The 18,137-nt window shown below is 45.6% G+C and overlaps 1 protein-coding gene across 3 annotated transcripts in view; it reads right to left on the minus strand.

Moving 5' to 3' along the window:
* The window catches only part of LRRC28 (leucine rich repeat containing 28), a 344,717-nt gene extending 336,316 nt beyond the window's left edge, over nucleotides 1–8,401 (minus strand). Inside the window, exon 1 of one of the 3 annotated variants that reach the window (XM_078683129.1) lies at nucleotides 8,323–8,401. The gene's annotated coding sequence lies outside the window, so the exon portion shown is untranslated. Of the gene's footprint in view, nucleotides 1–8,252 lie in introns of all 3 variants that reach the window. The other 2 variants (XM_078683127.1, XM_078683130.1) reach the window with 2 other exon arrangements.
* Nucleotides 8,402–18,137: the final 9,736 nt, after the last annotated feature.

Genomic DNA, 18,137 nt, shown 5'->3' on the forward strand with positions numbered 1-18,137 from the left:
CGTTTCCCAAAGTGTGGTCCGCGGACCCCCAGGGGTCCGTGACACATTCCCAGGGGGTCCGCAGGACTTGAGTGCCTAACGTCGGTAAAAAAAACAAAAGGCTTATGAGGTGTGAATGTACTTAGCGCTGGGTAGCAAGACTGCAATACAATCTGGCCCCCAGGCGCACAGTACAGTAGAGAGGTGTGAATGTTGCTGGCGCCTGGGGCCTGGGCAGCAAGACAGCAGTGAAATCTGGCCAATCACCCTTCAGCTATAGGTGCAAGCTGAAGGGTGATTGCCCTTATTGTGTTTCCTGTTCTGTTTGTGACCAGGCCCAGGGCATTTTGCTATCTCTCCCAATTTGCCCTAAAAGCCGCTGTGTGGCGAGATAGAAGAGCATTGGAGGCTGGAACTGCATGTAAGTGTTTAATTTGTGTGTGCGTGTTTGTGTGTGCGTGTTTGTGTGGGTATATTTGAAAGCAGTCCAAAATCTGTGACGTATCCACTCAGACTACAGCATACCAGATGAGTTAATATATTTGTAAATAAGTGCGCTTGTCACAACTGCCCTGAAGTTAAAATGATTCATGCATTTTAATCTTTTCCTTTCCTTTCGCTGACTGCAAAAGCTTCTTAAACCATACCCAGTAGTGACTGTATATTTCCAGGTACAATCTTCTTTACTGATGACCCTTCCCCTTTACTTCTTGTATTTTCATCTGCTGCACTGCACACTTGACTATAAATTAATATAACGAAGGCCTAGGATTTCATAGCTTCAGGATCGATGCGCTGTAGCAGTTTCCACAGACAACCACTTTCTTCACATTCCTCAGTTTGATCCAGCTGAGAGTTAGAGTCAGTGGTTAAGAATAGCACTTTCGTAAACGTTGTGGTGGGGACTTCCCTGTGCCCTAATTTTATTTTAATTTTAAAAGTGTTATATATCGCTAGCTTTACCCGTAGGTATCAGAGCGCTTTACATACCTTCTCTCTCTTTAATAAGTGCAACAGTCAGTAATAGGATGGGAGCAAGCCTGTGGAACAAGATGCTCACACCACACGTGGGAAAGCGTGACATCTCCCAAGTGTCCCCGGTGCAGTACCCGGGAGCGATACTAAACGTGCCCACAGAAAATTAGTTAATGATCATTATTGCACATTTACACGTGGGTTTATCATGAAGAAAATACACGATCGCGGTGAGAAGCATCAAGTCTGTAATTAGGAGTGACATTCAACAACTAAGAGCACAGTTCTGTCTCTCTATCTGCGGGTTTCCCTACAGGCCAGTCTGACACACGCAGCATAAGAATCATTTAAACAAGCATTTACAATGCAATAGGTCTCGCATTAGGAAATTGTGAGCTATTGGTATTGTAAATGACACGTTTTTTTAATATGTGTTGGCTTTGAAAATATATAAATTAATAGCATTGTTGTTCACAAAGCCAATAGCTTACACTTTCCTAACGTGAGTCCTATTGGCTATGGCAACACTTGTTGGTAGCAAGAAAGGACAGTGCTGTTGTGGTGCCGAGTGATGATGTGGTTGGGCTGAGTGATGTGGTGGTGTCCCCCAGAGTGAAGTGGTGGTGTCCCCGAGTGATGTGGTGGTGTCCCTGAGTGATGTGGTGGTGTCCCTGAGTGATGTGGTGGTGTCCCTGAGTGATGTGGTGGTGTCCCAGAGTGATGTGGTGGTGTCCCAGAGTGATGTGGTGGTGTCCCCGAGTGATGTGGTGGTGTTCCCGAGTGATGTGGTGGTGTTCCTGAGTTCCTGTGATAGCTCCGCTCTTCAACCTCCTAGCGTCGGACTCGGTACAAGCGAGATTTATTGAGCTTTGAAAGAAATTCTATATCATTACAACTCTGAGGATCACAATTTCCCTTGTGTTTTTGTGGCGGCATGACACTTTAATCGGAGTACTTGAATGAGGATTGAACTCCCCTTTCACGATGTAGCACTTCAAATGGCTGATATTGTAGCGCGATGTTGCTTAAGGCGAGTCTTTAGCACTGCCAGAGCAAAAATAAGAGGCACACACACTGTTCGACAAGCTCTTGGCATTGCTGTGGGGGAGGGAGGGAGAAGAAATGCGAGGCACGGCCTGGCGGCCGTGAAAAGTGTGAAGCAGTGGGCGGGGGAAGGGATCCCTTTGAAGTGAAGCTATGCTTCACTTCAAAGGCAGGAGGCAGGCAGGAGGCTCTGGCAAGCGCGTGCGAGGGGGAAGGAAAAAGAGGGGACAGTACAGCGGGGTAGAGAGAAAATGGAGGGGACAGAGAAAAAGAAAGGGAAAGCGCGAGGGGTGGAGGAAGAAAGAGATCAGGGGCTAGAGACAGTGAGATGGTGGGACTGTGAGAGGGGTGACAGGCAGATAGAAAGACACAGGATAAGGAGACAGGGTGAGAGCGGCAGCAAGAGGCAGAGAGCGACGTCACAGGTGGAGGGTGCGATAGAAAGTGAACGTGTGTGTATGGGAATGAGAGAGAGAGAGAGTGTGACATAGAGAGAGAGAACCATCGAGTGCTGTAGTGAAAAGATAGTTGCCTGGGCTCTTTCTATGTACGCACATTTTCGGATAACCTTTACTAAACGCTATTCGGAAATCGGTTCCTAATCAATTGTTTGCAAGAAATTGAAAAATGTATTATTCGCCTTATCCTCTGCTGAAATGTCTGAGTAGGTTCTACGTATGCTGCAGATTTTGCGTGTGGAATCTATGCAGTCAGGCTGCACCTCTTATCTTCAGAGCATGTTAAAACTATTCCCGTTAAGTAGCAAATGGTAACTAACATCTATTGTTTACTTTCAACTCAAAGGCATGATTTGGTTTCAGATGCGCATCGTATTACTTATTATGCACGATAATATTGTGGTTGATAAACGTTGAATTTGGCGTTTGTTTACAATTTCTCGAAGGTGCACTCTGTTTCAGCGTGCTTGAAGAATATTGGTTCGAAGCGCTCTGAAAAATCTATACATTTACATGTTGGCGCTATGTCGGGCACGTAGGTAAACCCGCAATTTAAACAAGGCGCTGGTAGGCCAGGTAAAGAACAGCAATGCGCTGGGAGGCCATGGGTCACATATCTTGCCCACCCTAGTAACGCGCTCCGTGGCGGGGAGTATTGAATCAAGAAGCATGCAGGGAAAAAGATTGCATTAAAGCGAGTGCCAGGCTGAAAGAAAGCATGGCACCCATGTATTTCGAGTGATGTGGCCCCATGGTAAACAAGCTAATGGTAACTAACATCTATTGTTTACTTTCAACTCAAAGGCATGATTTGGTTTCAGATGCGCATCGTATTACTTGTTATGCACGATAATATTGTGGTTGATAAACGTTGAATTTGGCGTTTGTTTACAATTTCTCGAAGGTGCACTCTGTTTCAGCGTGCTTGAAGAATATTGGTTCGAAGCGCTCTGAAAAATCTATACATTTACAAGTTGGCGCTATGTCGGGCACGTAGGTAAACCCGCAATTTAAACAAGGCGCTGGTAGGCCAGGTAAAGAACAGCAATGCGCTGGGAGGCCATGGGTCACATATCTTGCCCACCCTAGTAATGCGCTCCATACAAGGAGTACCTTGACAGCCGTATTTCCTCACAAAATACAGTAATCGGTCAAAACTAAAGGGTCCTCCCTGGGGAAAATTACCCACCCAACCCAGAAGAAACAGCTCCAGAATCAACGGTTCAACCACACGAGAGCTGCCACTCAAAGCTGTGCACAACAGTTATTGCCTTTTGTGCCGTTTCTGCTCTACTGAGGGCAAGTATGTAAATGCACCCGCAATGAGCACCTCTGGTTTACATGCGAGTACAGCAGAGAGAAACTTGCTTTCTTGAATCTCCTTATCTACCATGCTGGAGGCTTTCTGGAAACTGAACTACACCAAAGGCCCATGTCGCGCAATTCCTTGCTCCAATTTGATAGTCACCATCCCCGGTCGCTATGAGAGAATTTGCCCGCCGGACAATTTTTAAGGCTCAGGCGGAACCGCCCAAGCATCGACAAATACTATGAGCATGCATCGTCCTTACGAGCCAATTTCCTAGACAGACATTACTCAGCCGCCCTTGTCAAGAGGTGAGCAAAACCGGCGTTGAATAATAACAGAGATGCCCTCTTGGATCATCTAACTCACAGACCAACACAAACAAGACTAGTGTGTGCTAACACCTTAAGCTCCCTCTCGAGCACAGTCAAAAAATCCATTATAAGGAATTGGAATATCCTCAACAAGGGCCAACTCATACTACAGAAACCCTTATTTGCTTTCAAGAGGGGATGTAATCTAAGAGACAGCCTGATCCCTACCAGACCCCCTCCAGAGCCAGTCCAGAGATCCAACACTCTATGACAGCTCCCACCCGTACAAGGACACTTTCCCTGTGGTTTGTGCACTGCCTGTGCCCAAACAACCATACCAAAGCTATTGACATTGGCACAGGTAGACCATGGGAGCTAAGACACCACACAAACTGCAACAGTGAGAGGGTCATCTATCTCATTACATGCCCTTGCGGGCTTAGATATGTGGGGATGACGACACGCAAAGAACGCATACGCATACTAGAACATAAAAGCACGATCAGATGCGCCAAACAAACATTTTCTAGAGATGCATCACACAGCAGATTCCCTTACTTGGACAATGCTAGACAAACCCAATTTCAGCGGCGTGACGCTCAACCTCACACTTAAACTATTGCGCATTGAGCAAAGAGGGGTGTTTCACTTGAACACATCGAACCTTGGGCTAAACGATGATATCCCCTGGCTGGCCCTGACTTAACACCATTCAACTCTATTTAATACACAGACACACAATGCGCCCCATCGTAGATACAACCACACTGCCTCTTGTACCATCCTCATATCCAGTGCCTTATCCCCACACTGTCACTCTACTCCATCCAGAGAAAATGCACTTTGAGAAAGAGTCTTCATCATTTCTTACGAGTACTGCATACTTGCTTCTCTTTTCTGTCGCAAATGAGTGCCAAGTAATTTGTCGAGGCCCTTGGGCTTAACTCTGATCTTACTTCAGACACCACCTGTGGCCAATGTCCTTTTCCTCTGACACCTTCAGGCTCGGACGGTGCCCGTGTACTGTCACTATTTTTCTCTTTCTTCCTTTCAATTCATTTCCTTTCCTTTCTCATGCTCAATCCCAGACCCAGTCGGGTCAGCATGACTTTGCCCTGTTTTATTGTTTTAATTCCCCCAGCCGTCCCATTGGACAATGTTTCCCTAGTATCTTGCTCTTCCTTGGGAATCGAGTCTCGCATCCCCAGCTTCTTCAACGGAAATGACATTACGGGAGCACATACTTAACCAACCGTGTTTCACACTGCCTCCCCCCCTGTCCAAGGATGTACACGGTGGAGCACTCTGCTAGCCAGCAGGGGTAAGTGTCTTTATGCTTTAATCTCCAGGTTTAAACCACGCAGCAATCAGATTTTGCGGCTTTCCGCTGCAGGGCTAGCTATCAGTGCACCGAGGAAGCGCTTTAGTTTAGGCCGCCCATTGTTTAAATTCTTAATTAGTCCTAGGTATCTAGCCTACCCCTCCGCTATAGGCGTTTTAGCACCTCCATTCACCTCACGCCTTAACGATTGGGAACTGAGTCCCGCTGGACTACAATTCCCAGCTTCCGACCCTACCGGGACTTCACGCCTTTTTAGCGCGGGTCCTTCACCAGCCCCACTCCTACTCAGGCACTCCTGCATATGCACTGCCACCGACCTTGAACCTTAGAGGCTGGAGCGTATTTGGCCACAATGGGTAACCGTGTATCGCACTGGGCCATCCCATAACCACCAGTAGGCTTACCCTCGCCCATTGATGTGCAGCCTAGGGTATCGATTAGTTTCCCTACAGATGGGGTCACTCATAAGGTTATAGAAGGAACCACCGTCTCGGTTTGCTTCAGGCTTAATACGAGCTCCCCCGCTCCTAATGCCACCAAATTCACAGAAGGTCAGCATCCGACCTTTTTCCGCCCTGTTTCAGGTGTTAACCCACTGTTCCAACAGTCATCTTTATTACGCGTCATCCCTCCTCTGTGAGACATGCCTTAAGTTTCTATCGACACTGACCCCATATGCGGAGCAAATGTCCACCACTTATCTCTTTATCCCCTTCTCACTGTTACCAGTATAGCTCACATTTTGCGCTTTCCTTGTTTACACCTCTGTTGAACACTTTGTAGTGATTGAGTCAGGTACAAATGAGGAGTTTCATGTAGCTTTATTCAAGATGGTACAATAGACCAGATCTAGTCCATATCAAGACACCACCAGGAGCAGCCTGCAGGTAGCTCGGCCCAGTCAACTGTGAGCATTTGACTCATAACATTCTAGAACATGTCATCACAGCATGAATAGCATTGAACTCAAGATATAACATACAAAAGAACAACAATGAGAGAAGAACAAAGATTAGGAGAGGAAATAAGAACCACGAACCAATGAAAGAAGAGAGTAACCGAAAAGAATGAGAGAAGCAAAGAAGAAAGGAAAACAAGAACATAAGAACCATCCTCCCTTCTATACACAAAAGCAAAGGCAAGAAAAAACATAGTCAGAGAGGAGGAAAAGAGGAAGCACGAATGACTGCCCCAGAACACACCAACTGGCTAGAAAAGGAATGTAAGGAGGCTGAAAAATGAAAAACCAACAGAGCAAGAAAACATGACAGAAAAGTAGAGAAAAGCTCAGAATCCACACAAGACACCAGGAAGAAAATAGCACAAAAGGAACAGAAAAGAAGAAAGAAAACAAGAAAGATGAGGAAAAGTAAAAGATCATCCTCACCCAAGAGAATCACTATCATCAATACAACATTAAAAATATAATGTAAAGACAAAAGTGCATATAAATAATTCATAACTTTATGAGAGGTTGGGGAGGACTATAACCCGATAACAAGCCCTTGAAAGATAAAGCAATACAGCAGTAACAGATGGGACTAAGACCCATGGGAACCATAGTCCTTGTAAAGTTGACATCGTGAAAACAAAGAGAGGTTAAGTGATGTCAAAAACCAGATATGGGTAGGAACCCATATGATTAAAACATACATGGGTAGGAACCCATATGATAATGCGAACAGTTGTGAAAATGTAAGCCGTGCACCATGTGTAAGGACGCACCTCATGGAGAGGTAAAAACAATGTGCACTGAGCGACGGGAATAGGACCCATGCAAGACCCCAAAACTCAAACACACCCTGAACCCCCAAATTAACCCTTGCACCCCAAAACCCAAACACACCCTGAACCCCAATATTAACTCTTGCACCCCAAAACCCAAAGACACCCTAAACCCTAAAATTAACCCTGGCACCCCAAAACCCAAATACACCCTGAACCCCCAAATTAACCCTTGCACCCCAAAACCCAAACACACCCTGATCCCTAATATAAAATTAACCCTGGCACCACAAAACCCAAACACACCCTGAACCCCCAAATTAACCCTTGTACCCCAAACCCAAACACACCCTAAACCCTAAAATTAACCCTGGCACCCCAAAACCCAAACACACCCTGAACCCCCAAATTAATCCTTGCACACCAAACCCAAACACACCCTAAACCCTAATATTAACACATGTACCCTAAAACCCAAACACACCCTAAACCCTAAAACTAACCCTGGCACCCCAAAACCCAAACACACCCTGAACCCCCAAATTAACCCTTGCACCCCAAAACCCAAACACACCCTGAACCCCCAAATTAACCCTTGCACACCAAACACAAACACACCCTAAACCCTAATATTAACCCTTGTACCCTAAAACCCAAACACACCCTAAACCCTACAATTAACCCTCGCACCCCAAACCCAAACATGCTCTAAAGCCTTAAATTACACCTGGCCCCCCAAAACACAAACCCACCCTCAACCCTAAAATGACCATGTACGCCCTAAAATCCAAAAGCCCTACAAACCCCCCAAACTGTTTATGAATGCGGAATGCCGGGAGGCGCTGCTGTGATTGCAAATTATACGTTCTATACCCCCAGGCTGCACTTCCTTCATAGAGTATTTCATAAACACATAGTTTAGTCAGTGGAATCCGATTGTTAGACTCATTAAACAACTGCAGACAGACCTGCTCATGGCCCGAGGAATAGGTCTTGCAAAGGAAAACAAGCTTTGTCGTCATGGTGACTGCCGAATTCACTCCATCACAATACTAAAATACATTTTTAAAAAGCACAGCTGCCTCGAACACAATGCCAAAATCACCTACTGTAAACTATCAGTCTGCCGGCTGGCTGGGACTCGAACCGCAGGTCCTCAATGGAGAGCAGCTCTCTCACCTTAGCATTTACCTGAAGCCGGAGGATTCCTCTTGCAAAAGCCTACGCACATCCGGGAGTGCCGGAAGTGACGTCATTGTTCTGCGGCAAGAACGAAGACCCTACCGGCGCGAGTGCAATGGCCATAAAAGGGACAGATGGATATCTGCACGCGCCCATCCTGGGTCAGAGCCCCCATTCATACCGCTGCCTTTCTTAATGAAGAGCAGCATCGATACTCCGCTCTCGGTCCCAGCTGCTCAATTTACGTCCCAGACCAGCTTCCTCATTTTTCGGAAAGCACGAGTTTTCATTAAGGGGCCAAATTCAGACGCAGCTCCCTGCATGTGTGTGCTTCGTACGTGTTATAATGAATGCCTGCGTTGCAATGTGTGTGCATTATGTGTGTTTGATGTTTGTCTGTATCAGCCTGCCTGCTTGTTTAATATGCACCTTTTGTGTTTGAGCATGTGTATTTTTGTGTATGTGTGACGTAGTGCGTGCCTGTGTAAGTTGTGGAAAATTGCAAAAAGCCTAAAAAATGTGTTTTACAGCAAGTTCTTCGCCGTAAGGAAAAAAAAATTACTGCCCGTGTATTGTAGGTCCCATGTTGGTTCCAAGTGCACCTGCGTGTATTCAAGATTCTCGACCAAATGGAACAGTTTTCGATCTACTGAAAAGTTGTCAATCAAAGAAGGCTAAACACATTTATTTATGTGAATACTGTATATTGTTGAGCATTACTTGTGTCCTTGCAACTTGTAGTGAGCTTTCATTACTAAATGAATGTGTGCTATATTGTTGAATCCTGGTCACGTTCCCCAAGCTGTGTAGTGTGCAGAGCAGCACATCTTCTAAAACACTGGCAGTTTTCATGGTTGCGTTTCAAAGCATATAGATAAATGCTTCAAATAACTTAGCAGTTGTAATGATGGTTCCTTATTTTGTTTGCTATTTGTGTAATTCAAAGGGCTGGTTGCCTGTGGCGATTGAGGTTTACGCCCTATTTAGGAAACGTAGTCCGACGCATTCCAACATCTTGCAATATCTACTTTCGCAAAACTGGCTATCATTCTGGTTTCGTTCCATGTGCATGCAATGTTTTTAACTCGTTTGTATATATTATTGAGACAGGGCCAATTACGTATTCCCTGTTTGCGCTAATTTACCTTGACCGCTAAGATCTCTGTAAAAATGAAGCCGGTCTTGTTACATCTGCCACTACTGATCCCAGCCATATATTATCCAGTTACAACCTGACCTACTGCTAAAGTATTGAGGCAGAGGGATCGAGCCCTGAGATAAATCACATTAATATTTCCTATTAATTCCAGCCCATTGGGTTTCAATCATGGCCAAGCGGCACTCGGCCCCAGGAGCCTGCGTGTCCTGGTGGCGGTGTTTACACAGCGGCTGAGACGCGGTAAATCATCTACCTGCCTTAATGGAGGATTATGTATTACCTCGAGCTGGGGTCTCGACAGGAGCTGTGCAGGCAGCATTTCCAACCGAGCATCCTGGCCCAATGCTTCTCTCTCTGCTTCTCTCTCTCCTTCTCTCTCTCTTCTTATTTCCAACCAAGTATCCTGGCCCAATGCTTCTCTCTCTGCTTCTCTCTCTCCTCTCTCTCTCTCTCCTTTTCTCTCTCTCTCCTTTTCTCTCTCTCTCTCCTTTTCTCTCTCTCTCTCTCTCTCTCCCCTTCTCTCTCTCTCTCTCCCCTTATTTATTTATTTTTTATTTTGACAGTTTTGTATAACGCGAACAAGAGCCTTGCGGGAATCAGAGCGCTTTACAGGCACATAAAGGTGATTGAAAAATACATAAGAATATAAAGAATTAAGCAAATGCATTCCTGGTAAACGTTAGCAAATAGTACATATCCACAAGTATATATAAGAAAGTTCAGGTGAATCTACATAAGAGGATCGCTTTCACTTCTTTTTTGAAGAGAGCAGCAGACAGATTCAGTCTTGTTTCTGTGGGTAAGGCGTTCCAAATTCTGGGGGCCATTCCTGAGAATGTACGATTATACGTTTTTTTCTTCGAGAAACGTTGTAGTTTAAGAAGAAGATTGTCAGAACTCCTAGTTGTTCTGCTACCACCCGATAGTACTAGTTTCTCCGCAAGGTAGCTCAGTGTTTTTTAGTGCAATGCCTTATGAGTCATACAGGCGATTTTCAAATGGATTCTGGCCTCAAAAGGTAACCAGTTGAGGGCACGAAGGTCGGGGGAAATGTGGCAGTTCCTTCTGGAGCCTGTGATGAGGCTGGCGGCTGTATTGATTGAGGCTCTTAGCGGAGCGGTTGTTGATCTGGGAAGGCCGCAGAGAGCGACACTCCCATAATCCACTCTGGGAATTACTAGGGCTTGGACTGCCTGTTTAAGGTCCTTCGCTGGTAAGAATGGTTTCAGTCTTCTCAGGGTGTTCATCTGAAGATTGGCTCCTTTAGTTGCAGCGCTGATGTGTTTCTGCATGTTTAGATTATTGTCCAGAGTTATTCCTAGGGATTTCGCAAGAATCAATAATGCGAGGTTGACCATGGAGTGCAGTTAGGTGCTGCATCCATTCACGGATCGTGTCTGTTTGTTTGGGGGGGGAGCGATGAGGAGGAATTCTGTTTTTAGTGTGTTAAGTTTTAGATGGTTGTTTGCCAGCCAGATCTGTGTTTTTTGTAGCATTGAGTTAAGGGACTTGATGTCTTCAAGAGAGTCGACCTTAATGTAGAGCTGTGTGTCGTCAGCGTACATGTGATATTGGATGTTTGAGGAGCTGAGAAGCTCAGTGAGTGGTTCCATAAACAGATTAAAGAGTGTCGGGGAGAGGGAAGATCCCTGGGGTACTCCCAAGGTGACTGGGGTTGGGTTAGATAAAGATTGGTTGATCTTGAATCTTTGCGTTCTGTCTTGGAGGAAGGAAGTGAACCCGTTTAACACTGTTCCAGATAAACCCATTCTATGTTTTAGGAGTTTTAGTAGGTTGCTGTGTTTGACTGTGTCGAAGGCTGAGGATAAGTCAAGGAGGATTAACAAACAGGCTTTATTTTGATCCAGTATTTATAGGGCGTCATCTATGATGTGGGTCATGGCTGATTCGGTACTATTCCCAGATCGAAAGCCTGATTAGAATTGATCCAGCAGATTGAAGTGGTCGATATGATTACTAAGCTGCATGTGGACACTCTTTTCGATCAGTTTCGCCAGGGTCGAAATGTTGGATATAGGGCGATAATTGTTCAGGTCTGACGGGTCAGCTGAAACTTTCTTTAGAATGGGGGTTACCTGACCCGCTTTGAGGATGTCTGGGATGGTCCCTTGCAAAAGAGAGGTATTTATAATCCTAGTCCATAGAGGAACTAGCTGTGGCATGAAGGTTTTTAAGTGGGTTGCTGGGAGTGGATCTGTGAAATGGTTAGAGGGATTCAAAGCCATGAGCGTATTTAAGATCACTTCTTCGCTGTAGAAGTTGAAGGTGGTCCAGGAAGCGTTGTTCTTGAGGTCGAGCTTTGAAGAACAGTTAGGCGGGGTCACTGGTGTAGTCAGCGTGGTAATAGGGTGTGTGTGTGGGTTAGTGGGTCATTACGTAGGTCTGTCTTTAAATTCTCGGTCTTTGTAGTGAAAAAGGCGGCAAGCTCCTCGCAATTGAGGAGTGTTTCCGGACTAGCTTGGGGGGCGTGGGAGACACCCTTTGATTGAGTTTTGATTATTTCAAATAGTTTTCTGGAGCGATTCTTAGCTTGGTCTAATTGTTTACATATGAAGTCAGCTTTTGAGCGTCTAATCTTTCTGTAATAGGAGTTTCTGGTGCTCCTTAGTAGTTTGAGGTGGGCAGCGGATGGAGCGGATCTCCATTGTCTTTTAATTGCTCTCAGTGATCTTCTGTCTTCATTTTGCCTACCGTCATACCAAGGGTTTGAGTCTTTTGTGCTGACTCTTTTCAATTGTAGGGGTGCTATGTTGTCGAGTACCATGTTCATAGAGTTGAAGTAGTGATCGGTCCAGTCCTGTACATTATCTAATCCGTCCAGTGGTGGCTTGAAGATGTGGCTGGTGGTTGCGAGTGTGGAAGGATTGAGGTTATCTAGGTTCCTCCCGATTTTTTGTTCTCGTAGGTTGGATAGAGAGTAATTTCACTACTTCCTTGATATGGAAAGTGATTATGTGGTGGTCAGACCAGTCGCAAGGAAGAATCGATTCAAGCTGAATAAAGTCTGCTTTGGAGATCACTAGATCGAGGGTTGAGCCCTTATCGTGGGTGGGACCATCACAAATTTGGGGCAGGGTGAGGTCTGACAGAAAAGCTTTGAAGCTATTGACCTCTGGGTCGTTTATATCGTTCCAATGGAGGTTGAAGTCCCCCAGGAAGATCTGGGTAATCTGATGACCGACATTTGTTGCTAAAATATCCATGATGTGCTCGATGAAGGTCCGGTTGTTACCGGGAGGGTGGTAGAAAGAGTGGAGTGAGCATATTGGTTTGTTATTGCTCGATGACTAGGCAGAGGTATTCACATGAAGAGAATACCGGGGTGTTGGAGTGGTTCACAGAGAGGTTGTTCCTATGAATGCAGGCAATGCCACCCCCTAGCTTATCAGGTCGATCAAGTCTTGTGATGTAATAGTTTGGGGGAACTAAAATGTCTAAGATGGGTGAGGATGATTCGTTTAGCCAAGTTTCCGTCAGGATGATAAGGTCAGGTTCATTAGTTATAATGAGGTCAGCTCTCTCTCTCTCCTTTTCTCTCTCTCCTTCTCTCTCTCACCTTCGCTCTCTCCGCACGCGCTCTCTCTCTCCTTCGTGCGCTCTCTCCTTCTCTCTTTCGCGCTCTCTCGCTTCTAGCATTCAACTGCCTCGGATCATGTGTTAAATATTTATACGGTGAAAGCACGCACAAGTTGCAGTAACGCGTGCCTTCCCCATTGATTGAGATCTTGTAAGAGGTTTCCCCATGTCCTCTTCTCGTTTGGATAAACTATTTTATTTAGGCAACTTTTTTCAGGAGGTTCAAGTTCAGGCTTACAATGTGTACTGTCTATTAAGGAAAACTTACTTGGTTATGGATAGATTGTACATTTGTCCTTTATTATCAATACCTCTTTATGTAAATGTAGTTGAGCTTATATAGCGCACAGCTACCCGCAGTGGGTTTCCCGGCGCTTGCTTAGGGAACCCTTCCTGGTATTCCCCTGTGAGATAGCAGGGTATCCACAAGGTGAAAGTCAGGCATCCCGCCGCGAGGGGCCGTTGTGGAGATTAAGCAAGCTATTGCCCAGAGTCGCAGAGTGTGAACCCGTGAGTTGAGGAGGCACCGGGGCGAGAATTATCGAGTCCGTGGAATTTTTAGCCCAAGACCCCGCCGAGGCGGGGAATTGAACCCTGGTCCAGGACCGATCTCAGCTTCCGGGTCTGCTGCCTCTAACCCCTGAGCCACACTTCTCCACTTATTATTTATATATTATGGCTAGAGCGTGAAGATATATTGCAAGTGGTCAATGTGTTCTTATCTGTTTTGAAGTTTATATGTAAATATATTTTTTTTCTCTTGCTTTTTTTAGTGAAGAAACAGTGTCTAATGATTCAGGATATTTTTCAAGAGATAATTGCAAGCTATTCTGGCACAACAGAGGGTCTAAAACAGGTGTTACTTCAAAGGGCACTGGAGGAAAAGCAGAGGTTAATGGACTGTGGCAATCGGGGAAGCGATGGTAGACTTAAGAGGGGGGTTACGCGAACTACAAGAGGAAGAAATTGCAGAGAAAAGATGCAAGGACAAAAAAGCCAAGCAGAGTGGACTGGATTATATAAGAGTTGATAACAAAGCTCATGCTGAAAGCACAACTTCTCAGCCTGGTGATGCAAGTTCGCGGAAGAGTTTGCAGAAACTTGAAAACCTGGCCCTTTTAGCAGGGATGGCTAGTGTCCTTCATCAAAAATCCACAACTAAAAATGACGCATCAGACCGTAAAAATGAACTTGTCTTGGAGTCCCCGCTTAAATCCAAATATCAAGGACAAAAACATGCCTCCCTTTCACCATGTCATCCTAGAGTAATCAACACTCATTCTGAAAATATAACGGGGCCATTCTGATGTAATCGATAGCCATCCTGAAGCTGTCATAGGATCATCCAGGAATAATCCACACTCATCCAGATTTTGTCATGGGATCATTCCAGAGTAATCCACTTACATGCTGGAGCGGTTATAGGATCATCCTGGAATAATTGACAGTCATCCTTAAATTAGCTAGAACCCATCCTGGAGTAATTCTCACTCATCCTGAAGTTGTCAATTAGTATTCGTGGAGTTGTAAAAGGTAATCACTCCCTGCCAGTAGAAGTCATCAGAACACCATCCTACTGTAGTTTTTGTGATGAGTCTAGGTTCGTCATCACATTTACATTTTTCGTCCTACAGGCATACTTCAGGATGGCTTGGGATGACTTCCCCAGATAATTGCAGGAATAGCCTGACTGTAATCTTCAGATGAGTCCAGAATGGCTCCAGGATGATCTTCCTTTTTGACATGGGACCCTCACTGTTTTGAAAGTCCTCAAAAATCTTGTACATTTTACAAAATATTGTGTTTTCATTCTTCAGGCCTCTCTTATGCAACCTATTTGTCACTGTATTTAATCATTATTTGCCATCCTGATTGTCGGAAAATCTGAAGCTCACCCCTCTTCCCCCATCTGAATGACCAAACTTAGCCCCTGTATGTTCTTCGTAAGCCCACAGTTTGTCCTAGGTAGGCTCGACCTAAAAAGGAGAGTCCAGATTGATGGCCCACAGCACGTTAAGAAGCATAACGTAAATAACACTGTTGATGTTAAGTCGTAACCAGCTAGGGTATGTGAAGAAATGATCTCAAGGACTTACACGAGAAACACTCCAAAGTCTGCAAGTTAAGAGGGAGGTAGGAGGATCAGTTAAACTAGTGAGCTGTCATGTTAGAAGTAATTGTTTCAATCATTTAAAATAACGTACTCTAACCTACTTGTGTTCAAAGTGCTCACAGTTCAGCATGTTGCACACACAATTGCTCAGCCCATATGTTTTGGTAAGATGACCCTCAGTGTGCACCGTTCAAAGTTAAAGTATTTTTGGTTTGTTACAGCCATTCCTTCATAATAATAATAATAATGATGAAAAACTGCGGTAGTATAGATAAGAGACAGAGACACACATTAGAAATGCAAAATGTCACACTTTGAAGTAAACTATCAATTTGGAAACTAGTATGCACCACATTTCACAATAATTGGGCCCCTCTCTTGGCACTAACCCGCTGTCAGGGCGCGTCGCGCTCCTGTTTGCTGCTCTCTCCCTTTCTCCAGTAGGCTAAACTTCTCACACATACCAGAGTCTGGGGATCTCGGGGGTCAATCTGCCCGTACAACCCCTTCCTCGCCAAAGTCGGCACCGACCTCAACATGCAAGGACTTTAACGCAACCGGCCAGCACTGCCGGCTCGAGTGCGGCTGGCCCATGCCTTCTGGAGCTTTCTTCCGGTGCAGAAGTGGGGGCTATCGCTGTCTTGGTGAATGGGGAGTTGTCTATTTTTTGGGCAGGTCATTGTTTTTAGGCAATAGCGGGGTTTACTCAGAAGAACAACTTCAGACAATATCCTATACAACCTACTGGAATGCACTTTCCAATAATTTGCCTTCGTTTTCACATATTAATGTTGTTTAGGGACCGAAGGGGTATGGCTCGTGTCCCGGAACATTCATAATTTCAGTGTCATTAGAGTGACATTTCACCGACTATGAGTGACACTTACTCGTGCGCAAAATCAAGCAATGAAGACGAGGGAAACACCTGAGGAAAGAGTTGTAGATGCACCTTTTTAAAGAGCATGACCGCACAATGCAGTAATATTACTGTTATAATTGACTTGTGTCTTTTTTTACTCTATATATTGATGTTTGTATTTCTTCCTTCACTCCTGTATTATTGTTTCCCTAAGGAAGGGTGATATGTTATAATTGACTTGTGTCTTTCCTTACTGTGGCTTCCCTGTTGCTCAGCTAGGGTGAGTGGTAGAATGCCTGCTGACATCATGGAATGTTTGGTGCCTGGCTTGTGTGTGGAGTGGCAGTTGATGGCAGGCTGAGCGGCAGGGATGCTGCTCCTGGTGGGGTTTCTATTCCATCTATATACCTTCTTATAATGAACCTAACCTGGAACTAAGCTTAAATAAATCTAACCTATTTTGTATACCTGTCTCATGGACTTTCAATTCACCACAATTACTTATCTCCTCACAGAACTCAGGTACCGCTCCCATCACTCCATGACTGTACTCGTGCATCTAACCCTGTACAGCACTCCACTTGTCTTGGTTTGTGCTCTTAAAATAGCATATGTTCAGAATGATCTCCCTTCACAGATATAGAACTTCAGAGTACAGTCCTGCCAAGTATCACACATCAGGTGTGACGCTAACGTATTTCAGTGTGGTGTTACCGCATCACCGCACTGAAATGCATTGTCACGCATTTTTGCCACTGACCTGACAGCTCTGAAACTGGCTGCCTTAACCTCTGCCAGATGCTAGCGCGCGCTGGCGCCTCTGACACCTGGGTACCGTGCACCCAGCCCGGGCTGCAACACTTCATTTGCCAGCAAGCTCCGTATCTAACAGTTAAAGATCCGACGTGCACTACTCTCATTGCTACAATGTTACATTTTTGCGCTGCCCTGCTGCCTGGAGACCCGGGCGGGGCCTGCCCGTCGCCTGGCTGCCGCAGTTAAATTGTGTGTGGCAATTCGGCCGTGGCGCCTTGTGGGGACGCGACGTCACGTCCTGCTGACAGGGTGCGCGCCGGGAGTTAAATTGGATGTGGAGGCCTGCTGCTCATTAATGGTTAGCGGGTGGAGCCAGGATAATGGGGCAGAATACTTATTTCCAAGCCGAGAGCGAGTTAGAGTGCTGCAGCCAGTGACTGACGTCACATCACAGAGTATCACCGATTGCAGTGGGGGGTACAGGCAATCGGCAGTCGTGGATACTTTTCTTCATACCTCAGCTGTCTGGCCGCGAGCTCTCCTCTAAGCAGGACCAATGAGCCCTGCTTTCCCCGGCCGTTACCGAACGGCACAACGCAAATGGCTGCTGTACACAGAAACATCAAGATAAAGAGCAGGACCAGCTGGGTGAGTTCGCCCTCTCCCCGTTTCCACTCCCAGAGTCACTGGCAGCATGTCGGATAGCGGGAAGGCCCGATCCCAGCCCATCGGGCTCGACCTCAGCAACCGCAGCTTATTCTGTAGCTGTTCCGCCAGGGAAATCTGTATCAATGGTGCTTGCAGCAGCTGATAACAGAGTAAGTGAAGTGTGACTTGTTTATCAGCTTCCTAATGTACTTTCCTTTTGAAGCGTGTCATTCAGCCAGCCTAAAGTTACAGAGAGCACCTCTGCATGCAGTCAGTCTGTACAAATTTGAAGTCAGCAGCCCTAAATGCTTAATTATCAAGCCGACCAGCCTCTCTGAGTGAGCGTAACCTTTAAGGTCTTCTTACAGTTCTGGAACGGCAGGCAGTTTGACCCTAGGGCGCCGGCGGTGCCTTTATTTCTCCGGCCTTGGGTTAATATACTGCTGCGCAGTGTTGGCCTGCTACGTCTTGAACAGTTTTATAGGTAGCGCAAATTCGACCGAAGGTGTTTTGTTCCAGCGCTATCATAGTAGGAAATACTAACCATGGTTCTATTTTTAGACATAATGCTCGAAAAGCTGCATTTTACTTTTGGAGCATATCGGCACCCCAGCCTGTGAACCTCTCTGTTTTCGGAAAAGACTCTGGTATTTAGAAAATAAAAGCGTCACAATCTGCTA

The sequence above is a fragment of the Lissotriton helveticus genome, chromosome 3_1 (genome assembly GCF_964261635.1).
Source record: "Lissotriton helveticus chromosome 3_1, aLisHel1.1, whole genome shotgun sequence".
Classification (NCBI taxonomy): Eukaryota; Metazoa; Chordata; class Amphibia; order Caudata; family Salamandridae; genus Lissotriton; species Lissotriton helveticus.